This window comes from Acinonyx jubatus, chromosome A2, assembly GCF_027475565.1.
Source record: "Acinonyx jubatus isolate Ajub_Pintada_27869175 chromosome A2, VMU_Ajub_asm_v1.0, whole genome shotgun sequence".
NCBI lineage: Eukaryota > Metazoa > Chordata > Mammalia > Carnivora > Felidae > Acinonyx > Acinonyx jubatus.
Window position 1 is genome coordinate 90,783,510 of NC_069383.1, and position 9,724 is coordinate 90,793,233.

Consider the following 9,724-nt stretch of genomic DNA (forward strand, 5'->3'; position numbering starts at 1 on the left):
CCACCGTCATAACAAAGGTGGGGCTAGAGGCAGTGGACCTAACTTCAGAGTTACGGTCATGTATTTACAGGCTCTGGAGTCAAAGGAACTTCGGTCCCAACCTTGTTCTGCCTCCTCTAACGGTGTGATATTGAGAACATTTCTTCACCTTTTGGAGCCTCCCTTTCTTCACCGGGGTTAACGTGGTCATGAAGTGAGGTAGTATTTGTAGTGCTTAGTGTGGTATATGATACAAGCAAGACCTCAGTTGATGATAGTGATTATTATTATTGTTTTCTTCTTTTTGTAAATATATAGGGAGAAGGGAAGGTGAAATTTAAGACTGGCTGATTTTTTTGTTTAACGTTTCTTTTGAGACAGAGAGAGGCAGAGCATGAACAGGGGAGGGGCAGAGAGAGGGAGACACAGAATCTGAAACTGGCTCCAGGCTCCAGGAGCTCCAGGCTCCAAACTGTCAGCACAGAGCCCGACGCGGGGCTCAAACTCACGGACCGCGAGATCATGACCTGAGCCGAAGTCAGATGCTTAACTGACCGAGCTATCCAGGCGCCCCAAGACTGGCTGATTTTTGTACCAAAGGTACAGAAGAATTTGGGGCACCTAGGTGGTTCATTCAGTTGACCATCTGACTTCTGCTCAGGTCATGATCTCGCGGTCGGTGAGTTCGAGCCCCGCGTCGGGCTCTGTGCTGACAGCTCAGAGCCTGGAGTCTGCTTCGGATTCTGTGTCTCCCTGTCTCTCTGCCCCTCCCCTGCTCATGCTTTGTCTCTCTCTGTCTCTCAAAAAATAAATAAATGTTAAAAAAAATTAAACACACACACAAAACAGTTGCAGAGAAATTCTTTTGTACAATGAGAGCTTCCAAATTTTCGACTTTTTTCCCTAACTTGACAGCTAAAGATGTCTGGAAATTGCCCACTATATTGCTTTTCTGTTTTTGCTGTGCAAATTGCCACAAACTTAGTGGCTTGAAACAACATAAATTTATTATCGTACAGTTTTGTAAGTCAAAAGTCCTGGGCAAAAATCAAGATGTTGACAAGGCTCTGTTTGTTTGTTGTTGTTTTCCTGGAGGTTCTAGGGAAGCAACTCCTTTCTTGGCTTTTCCAGCTTCTTAAGCCTGCCCGCTTTCCTTGACTCATGGTTCCCTTCTCCATCTTCAAAGCCAGAAGAGTCCTTTCATATCACGTCTCTCTGACCCACTTTCCTGCCTTCTTCATCCACTTTTAAGGACTCATGCAATTAAACTGGGGCCCCTCTGGGGAATCCAGGATCATCTCCTCTCAAGCTCCTTGACCTTAATCACATCAGTAAAGTCCCTCTGCCACGTAAGGTCACATATTCACAGGTTCATGGGATTAAGATGTAAATACAGGGGGCATTATTCTGCCTACCATAGTAGTAAATTCAAAATACAATCAGACAGAGAACTAAATAAGAGAAGAGAGGATATAGAGAGAGAATGTATCTATAGCCTATATATTAACTCCCAAATCAGCAGAATACTCAAGTACCCATAATTAACTATTTTTAACTCCATTAGTCTTATTACAGAATTTTCCCAACGTGAGTAATTTTCTTATATTTACTATCCAAATAACCCAATCATTGAAATACTTAAAAATGTAACCACTTGAAATAATGCTTCAAAGACAAACCCATTGGCCACTCAAACTATACCAAATTCAACGATGTGGTTTTTTTTTTTTTTTTAATTCCTTGTAATGGCATTACACTCGAGGAGTCTCGGTGCACTGCAGCTAGAGAATGGAATCCCCCAGCTGACAGACGTGGAGAAGGCTCAGCTGGAGTAGTTGATGAGGAATGAGCCACGCTTGCTTTTATTCCCGGCATATTAGATTGTTTTTCTTTTTTCAACGGCTTTAGCAGAGCTCGGGAGAAGTTCCTAGTTCCTGTGACAGTCATAGCAACCTGATTCATGGAAAAAACAAAGAGGCAGGGAGGTGGGGGGGGGGGGCAGTTGTGGAAAGAGGCATATGTGCATAAACTCATGATTAGTTCCGTGCTTTTGGGCAAAATCATCCAGAAACACATACTATTTTCCTCATGTACCATTCTTTACTACTGTAATAAACACATATGGATGTCATTGTCCATTCCTCCTTCCAATCTGTGCCTCGAATCATCTTTCCCAGAGTGACGCGTTCGAATTCATATTTTTCCCAATATTCCCCATGACAGGAACCTATATTTGCAGCATGACCGGCTGGAGGGGGCGTGCAGTCTGTGGTTAGAGAAGGGAGGAAAGATCACAGGTACCTTAAATGAGGGTAGGTAAAACCTCTATGGTAGAAAAAGGTTTACTATAAGAAACAAATGTTCTCTTCCACTTACTTCGCCTACTGTTTACCACCAATGGCAGATCAGATCTCTGTCTTTGACCTTGCCCAGGGTCCCTGGGGATTGTGATCGCTTGGATTAATAGCTGGTGGAGATAAACGCAACTTTCTGCCAGTGAAACTTGAAGGCTTAAACATGAGCTCACCGGATAAAAATATTTCCCAGTAACACGGGGCTCTTCGAAGCAGTAGCCAGCCCCCAGCTCTCAGGCCATGCTTGGTAAGGCGCTGTTCCAGAGACCCAAGAATGGTAGTGCCGAAGGTACCATTGTGTGAGAACAGAAGCTCAAATGGAGACCAGTTCTGGTGGCTTCTGGTTTTTCTCACCTAATGGCTTCCTTGGTCTATCACAGCTGGCAGTGAGCCTTGCACAAGCGGATGACAGTAATAAAATGAGAACATGGGAGCGAGACTAGCTGCTCTTCATTTCACTCCAGAATCATGCCACAAGGCCCCAGGCACTGGGCTGCTTGATTTTGCCAACTTTCAAATCACTTCCCCAATCCAGAGCTCCAGCCTCTCCAGCGTGGGCAGGGCGGCATGGCGGGTGTGGACCAAATGGACTTTAACATGGGTGGGGTCCATGTCCAGAGGTTTGATATTACTCACTTAAATGATATTAAACTGGAAGTAGGGTTTGGAAAATTGGGAGGGGAGGCTGGGAAGGGAGAGAGAGCATAAGAATGCAGACTCCAGAAAATAGAGGCACAGCCCTGAATCCGTGCACTTGACTTCAAATAGGTTCTGTTTATAAAGAACATGCACTGATGCTTTATGTGCCCGAGTCACAGGCTCAGTCACTCAACAAATATTTACTGAGCACCAATTTAGGGTCGGGCTCTGTTCCAAGGACTAGAGAACAAGACAGATGGAATCTGGGGGGAAGTTTATATTCTAGTGAAGAGAGATCACAAAAAAGTAAATAACGGGATCAAGTGATAGACTGGAGAAGGAGAAACTTGAGCTGACATCCGAGTGTCAGGAAGGAACCAATTGTGGGAAATGCTGGTAAAGACAACGCAGGAAGGGAGAAGGGTGAGTACAAAGAAAAAGCCAGGTGCAGGGCGCCTGGGTGGCTGTTTGTTTAAGCTTGTTAGCGTCTGACTTCAGCTCAGGTCACCATCTCACCGCTTGTGGGTTCGAGCCCCCGGTCGGGCTCTGTGCTGACAGCTCAGAGCCTGGAGCCTGCTTCGGTTTCTGTGTCTCCATTTCTCTCTGTTCCTCCCCCACGCATGTTCTCTCTCTTTCTCTCTCTCTTTCTCTCTCTCAAAAATAAACATTAAAAAAATTAAAGGAGTGCCTGGGTGACTCAGTCGGTTAAGCGTCCAACTTCGGCTCAGGTATGGTCTCACAGTCCGTGAGTTCAAGCCCTGCATCCGGCCCTGTGCTGACAGCTCAGAGCCTGCAGCCTGCTTTGGATTCTGTGTATCCCTCTCTCTGCCAGTCCCTCGCTTGCACTCTGTCTCTCTCTGTCTCTCAAAAATAAATAAATGTTAAAAAATTGTTTTTTTTAAGAAAAAGCCAGGTGGTCTTGAGCAACAACAAAAAAAGGGCCAGTGGGCTGGGAATCTTTTCTCCTGAGACTTGGATTTGTTTTGTTTAAAATTTTTTTAATTGTGGTAAAGTATACATAAAAAGATTTAGCACTAACCTTTTTTTTTTTAAGTTTATTGATTTATTTTGAGAGAGAGAGAGAATGAGAGCAAGTGGGGGAGGGGCAGAGAGAGAGGGTGAGAGACAGAGAATCCCAAGCAGTCTCCGTGAGTGAGCACAGAGATCATGAACCACAAGATCATGACCTGAACCAAAATCAAGAGTCTGAAGCTCAGACTGAGCAACCCAGGCACCCCTAACCATTTTTACGTATACAATTCAGTGGCATTAAATACGTTCCGTCATTGTGTGGCCATTGTCATCATCCAGCTCCAGCATCCTCTCTCTCATCATTTTGAATGGAAACTGCCCATCGAACACTAACTCCCGTCCCCTGGTCCCCCAGCCCCTGGCAACCAATGTTCTAGTTTCTGTCTCTATGGATTTGACTTCTCTAGGTACCTCACATATGTGGAATTATATACATTTGCCTTTTGTGTCTGGCCTGTTTCACTTGGCATCACGTTCTCAGGGTTCATCTATGTTGTAGCACGTGTCAGAACTTGCTTTTTAAGGCTGCATAATATTCCATTGTGTAGTTATACCACATTTTGTCCACTCATGTGTTGATGGACACTTGGGCCGTTTCCACCTTTTGGCTATTGTGAATTATGCTATGAACACTGGTATTGAGACTCCTTTTTTTGTGAAGATTTTCCTTTTAATTTTTTAATTTTTTTTACTTTATTTAAGTTTTTTAAAAAAATTTACATCCTAATTAGTTAGCATATAGTGAAGCAATGATTTCAGGAGTAGATTCCTTAATGCTCCCTACCCATTTAGCCCATCCCGCCTCCCACAACCCCTCCCGTAACCCTCAGTTTGTTCTCCATATTTATGAGTCTCTAATGTTTTGTCCCCCTCCCTATTTTTATATTATTTTTGTTTCCCTTCCCTTATGTTTATCTGTTCTGTCTCTTAAAGTCCTCATATGAGTGAAGTCATATGATTTTTGTCTTTCTCTGACTGACTCATTTCACTTAGCATAATACCCTCTAGTTCCATGCACCTAGTTGCAAATGGCAAGATTTCATTCTTTTGGATTGGCGAGTAATACTCCATTGTATATCTATACCACATCTTCTGTATCCATTCATCCATTGATGGACATTTGAGCTCCTTCCATACTTTGGCTATTGTTGATAGTGCTGCTATAAACATGGGGGTGCATGTGTCCCTTCGAAACAGCACACCTGTATCCCTTGGATAAATGCCTAGTAGTGAGTTGCTGGGTCGTAGGGTAGTTCTATTTTTAATTTTTTGAGGAACCTCCATACTGTTTTCCAGAGTGGCTGCACCAGCTTTCATTCCCATATTTTTAAATTTTAATTGTAATTTTTTTATTTATTATAGACAGGGTGGTACAAATGGAGGAGAATCTTAAGCAGACTCCATGCTCAGTGCAGAGGCCAAAATGAGGCGCATTCTCACAAGTATGAGCTCATGACCTGAGCAGGAATCAAGGTTCGGATGTTTAACTGCTTAACCAACTGAGCCACCCAGGTGCCCCAAGACTCAGTTTTAAATGAGGGCACCCACAGTCTAATTTAACTCTTGAGATGGATGGATATGTGATTAAAACACATGCAGACAGTGTTGAAAAAAAAAAACAAAAACAAAGTGGCAAAATGACTTCACTGATAGTGTATGTTCCCCACCTCTGAGATTTTTATTTACATGGTTATTTTACTTATTTTTATTTATTAATTGACTTCATGTTATGTGTTTCTAAGTATTGATTGGGAGTAATTATGAAGAATATCTATTGAGTCTGGGGACTGTCTTTTAAAATCACTGTATTTATTTTCTTTCCTGAAGTATTCAATGTAAAGTATACAAAAAATAATTTTTTTAACTGCATAATGTGAAAAAGAATGCATATATGACGTGGTCTCTGAATTGCCCCAAAATGCCGCCAGAATATTCCAGAGGAGGGGATGCCTTTTACTCTAATAGAACAACAACAAAAAACCCAGCTTTCATGTGGCTGTGCCTGTATCCACAATACTGAATGCAAGCTGATTCAATATGCCATCAGACATGTTTCTCTCAAGGTCATTGCAACTTTTTTCAGATAGTGGGACTGAAATTCCCTTAAGTCCCATTTTACCCACAATGATGGGAGCAGTGATTTTGACATTTTGAAATCTTAGCTAGTTTCCTTAGTTAGCCAGATAATTCAATTAGAGCTGAAGACATTCATCCAGGGAAAAGTCTCCCCACTCTTACATAACCCTGGTTTAATTTTTAAAAATTTTTTAAAATTCACAAACCCTCCATCATACAGAAAGATTGAGCCATGTTACTCAAAGCATGTGTGCACTGTAAGCTTTTGTGAGACCACACTAATGAATCACTGAGTTTTCTAGACCCCAAAATCACTTGTATCCCTGGCATCCTTTGCTGTGAAGGACTATGTAAGAATCACCCTCAGGGAGCCTGGGTGGCTCAGTCGGTTGAGTGTCCGACTTCGGCTCAGGTCATGATCTCACTGTTTGTGGGTTCGAGCCCTGTGTCGGGCTCTGTGCTGACAGCTCAGAGCCTGGATCCTACTTCAGATTCTGTGTCTCCCTCTCTCTGCCCCTCCTCCATTCATGCTCCGTCTCTCTCTCTCTCTCAAAAATAAACACTAAAAAATTTAGAAAAAAGAAAGAATCACCCTCAGCTACTGTGATCCTATCACATCTACTCTACCAAGGATTTCCAGACATCAACGAATAGGACCGTCCTCAGTGGTAAAGGACCTGCTGCGGGGGGCGGGGGCGGGGGGCGGGGAGGGGAGTGGGGGAGTGGGGTGGAGGGCTTGTTGAAAAGGTATCATTTTGCAAAGATTGCTGCCATTGGTTCTGTGGGCAGGCATGATGGGGAATGCAGGGAACAGGTGGTGAACTGGAAAGCATGTTACACTAAGTTTGAATTACTGTTTATTTTTTTAAATGTTTATTTATTTTTGAGAGAGAGAGAGAGTGTGTGCACACATGCAAGGGGGGGAGGGGCAGAGAGAGGAGGTTAGAGACTCTGAAGCTGGCAGCATAGATCCTGACATGGGGCTGGAGCTCGCAAACCATGAGCTCATGACCTGAGCCGAAGCTGGACGCTCATCCGACTGAGCCACCTTGAATTACTGTTTCTTTCTTTCTTTTTTCCATAAGGACAGAAATAGGTTTTCCCTTTGCCTTTTCCCACCAGTGCCGCAGACACCAATATCTGTAGCAAGAGCAACTCCTGGCACCTCACCAGAGCTTTCCCGACCCTGGACATCATTCCTTCTCAGGGTTTCTTCCAATTGGAGAGTCAGAGAGCCAAGTTGGTCCAGGTGCCTGGCATTCCTCTCCTGCTCCGAAATTCCCATACCAACCTAAAATGCCATCAGAACACCAGCCTCGAATTAACCAGAATGTCAACACACTTCCAATCAATGCTGTGAAATCTGCAGACATCTTTGTGCCAGGAGACCTGAAGGATGTCTGTTTCTCGTGATTCGCCTCCGTGGTGTTTATACCATTGAGAAAATTAGCTGTAGCCAAGTTTAACTGGGCAGGATCTAAACAATTTAATTCCTTGCAACCCTGGTCAGTTTCTTCCTGCCTGTATCTATGCTTCCCTCAAATGTAAAAGGGATTTACAGCCCAGGAAAAATCTCTGTGATAGATGCAATCTGGGAAAGGTGGATATACCCTATGACATAGAAAGACAGAATGGAAGACTGGTTCGCAAAATGACCATAAAAGCTAAATAAATATCCCCGGTCTAACACTATAAAGAAGAGACTCTCTGGCAAGACCCTCAAGTACATAGCTCAGACTTCAATTTTTTTTTAATGTTTATTTATTTTTGAGAGACAGAGAGAGAGGGAGGCACAGAATTGGAAGCCGTCTCCACGCTCCGAGCTGTCAGCACAGAGCCCAATGAGGGGCTCGAACTCACGAACCGGGAGATCACGACCCGAGCTGAAGATGGATGCTTAACTGACTGAGCCACCCAGGCATCCCAACATAGCTCAGACTTCAAAAATCTGATCTTTCCTGCCGGTCCCTTTCCCACCTCTATTACCCTGGCCTCTACCCCCAAACTTAGAACCTTATCATACCCTCATTCCCAGAGTAAAGACCAAACTCCTTAGCAGGCATAAAACATAACAGGCTTTCCCTTGATCTAGATTCTGTGTGCCTTTCCAGCTCTGGCATCGGACATCTCCCTCTCCCACCCCAAGCTCCAGGCACACTGAAGTTCCCAGTCCTTTGAAAGCGCCGTGCTATCCCTCAGCCCAGATTAGGCTTCTGCGTATATTGGTTTCTCTGCCTCAGTGCCCTTTCCTGCCTGCTTTTCACCCAGTTGTAGAAAACATTCAGCGCGTTTTGACCCCCAGCCTCTGAACCTTCTTCCCATGTGTGAGGACGTTCCTCATCTTATAAACCCTATTGGGAAATAGCACCTTTAACACCTGTCTTCTTTTACAGAAGTCAGAAAGACTTCTCTGGCACATAAGATGTGGGCGGGGAGCCCAATCTTGGTGCATCAGCATGCACCTACCTGGGATGTGGATTCTGGAAGCAATGCCACCCAGAGGCGGGGCAGGGAAGACTCCCTCCTGGCCGTGGTGGGGGCGATGGCCGCAGCGTGCAGTTTCCCGGAGCCGTCTCCAATGCCACAGCACCAACAGCCTCATATCACCTCGGCACTGTTTTTCCCAAAGGTTCTGTGGCCTTCCTAGAGACTGTGTGGCCAGCTGACGGCTCTGCGGTTTCCGGCTCCGGTCTATTTCTGTTGCTCGCAGTTAAAACTCTGACAGTTCCCCCGACCAGCGTCGATTTGTTCCTCAAGACCGCGCTTAGTTATGACTCTGTCTAGAAGCAGCACCCATCCCTGGCCACCAGTCTTCTCTGGACTCCCATGGAAGTCTGGTCTACCGTGGCTTAGCACTGGTGAGGCTGTGTCCTGACCTGCCGCTCGACTCCCTGCCCCCTCTTCTAGACTATAATTCCCTGAGGCCAGAGGACAGGTTTTGCCCCTCTCTGTCCCCAGAATGCAGCACAGTGTCTAACATGATATGCGGTAGTAGCAGCAGCTGCACTTCTGGAAGCAATAGCGATAATAACATAACTAACATTCATGGAACATCTGCTCTGTGCCAAGAGATAGGCTATCTTGTCAGGCACAAGACAAAGATTTTTATTTAATGAATAAATGAATGGATACCAAGCGATGCTCCCGAGATGTTTTTGAAGAGTGTGGCTCAGGCAACCCCAAGGAAACACTGGGACGATGCCTTCCCATCAGTGAATACACCTTCTTGGCCCTCTTCTCTCTTTCTCTGGGTACGTCTCTGGTGTTCCACGCTTGTCCTCAGCTAGAAGCTATTTAACATCTAGAAAGTTGACTAACCATGGTTACGCTGTTAGTCGCAAGTGCCTTTGTCTTTCAGAGAGGCTTCTCATATCATGAAAAGGTTTCAGAAGAAAGAGTCTTTATTGTGCAATGCCTCATAGTAGACCACACTTTTTTTTTTAAACTATATATTTGGGGAGAACGCAACTGGGGGAGGGGCAGAGAGAGGGGGACAGAGGATCCAAAGCGAGCTCTGTGTTGACAGGCGGACAGCAGAGAGCCCGATGCAGGGCTCCAGCTCATGAGCTGTGAGATCATGACCTGAGCCGAAGTCAGACGCTCCACTGACTGAGCCACCCAGGCGTCCCTGACCACACTTGTTT

The 9,724-nt window shown here is 44.9% G+C and overlaps 1 long non-coding RNA gene across 1 annotated transcript; it reads right to left on the reverse strand.

The window, feature by feature from the left end:
* Window positions 1-826: 826 nt before the first annotated feature.
* On the reverse strand, window positions 827-9,390 carry LOC128314818 (uncharacterized). Its single transcript, XR_008296907.1, has 3 exons — window positions 8,547-9,390; window positions 2,074-2,245; window positions 827-1,932 (listed from the first exon to the last, which is right to left on the reverse strand). It is a non-coding gene; the product is annotated as an uncharacterized LOC128314818 (long non-coding RNA).
* Window positions 9,391-9,724: the final 334 nt, after the last annotated feature.